Here is a 1234-nt window from a genome sequence, read left to right on the forward strand (position 1 = left end):
GTGTGTGTGTGTGTGTGTATGTGTGTATGTGTGTGTGTGTGTGTGGTGCAGCGAAGGGACGGAAAATTATACACAGAGGATACCACGGCGCGAGAGATGACGTCACAGGGAGGAGATGACGGGGGACGGAAAAGCGCGTCACCAGGGGAGGGGGTTGTTCCTTCTCTCTCTGCAATCTATTGTATTATTTTCTCTCTCCCACCCGTTGTAAAATGCATTTCTCTTCGTCCCACCCGTTGTGGTCCTATTATTCACGGTTCTCTCGTTGCGCTCTCTTTTTCTTTTAAGATTTAATTTTATTAAATAGATATGATATTTATGAAATATGACTTAACAATTATAAATATTTTTATTAATGTAATTAAAAAAGGGTCAAGCGCGTTTTCTTATCAACTAGTTTAATATTCCTTGATCATACTACTAAATTATTATTATTTACTAATTCTTAATTACAAGGAAAGGAAAGGGAAAGAAAAGAAAACATATTATATATTAAAAAAAAAAATCTCGTATTTTATTTTTAAACTTGATATATATCTTTTTGGTACCATATATCTTTTTGCGACCACCAAATGTGTATTGTACATTCTGTAACACACAATTCCTAACATGATTTTCACATCGCACGGTTTGTATTTTAGTAATATTCAGATTTCGTAAAGAATCTATATCTTCAGCATATATCCTCAGCATCGAGGGCTTCAATGATCACTATCGAGTATATCAACCAGCCATTAGCGTTTTTCACGTCCCTTAACGTATACGAGAGACTTATTATCATAATTTTTTTCCGCGCCAATTACAGCGTAATCAGGCATTTCACCTGTATGGTATCATCCCGTCTTCCCATTGCAATCTGTGGTGATAAGCAACCAAGAAGCGCAATACTTTTTTGATTCTGTCAAGAAATTTCATGACATGGGGTATGTAAAAATATAATGAGAGAGAAGGCTCCTTTCCTCAACACCGCCACTTCTTTCACGATAAATTTCTTTCCAACGATAAATCCTTGCAGATCCACGAATGTTAGTATAGTCATGGTGAATGACTTTTCGAGACTGTGCTCTAATGCAAAAATCTTGGCTTTTTATCCATTATATTGAAAAGAGGGAAGAGGTTATTTTTCTTTTTGGTGACGATAATTTATGTAATCTTGCGTACTACGTTGAACAATGGACTGTATTCGATCACGCGGTCATGTGTGATAAGACAATAGATGGTATTCACTACATTT

The sequence above is a fragment of the Atta colombica genome, unplaced genomic scaffold (assembly GCF_001594045.1).
Source record: "Atta colombica isolate Treedump-2 unplaced genomic scaffold, Acol1.0 scaffold143, whole genome shotgun sequence".
Classification (NCBI taxonomy): Eukaryota; Metazoa; Arthropoda; class Insecta; order Hymenoptera; family Formicidae; genus Atta; species Atta colombica.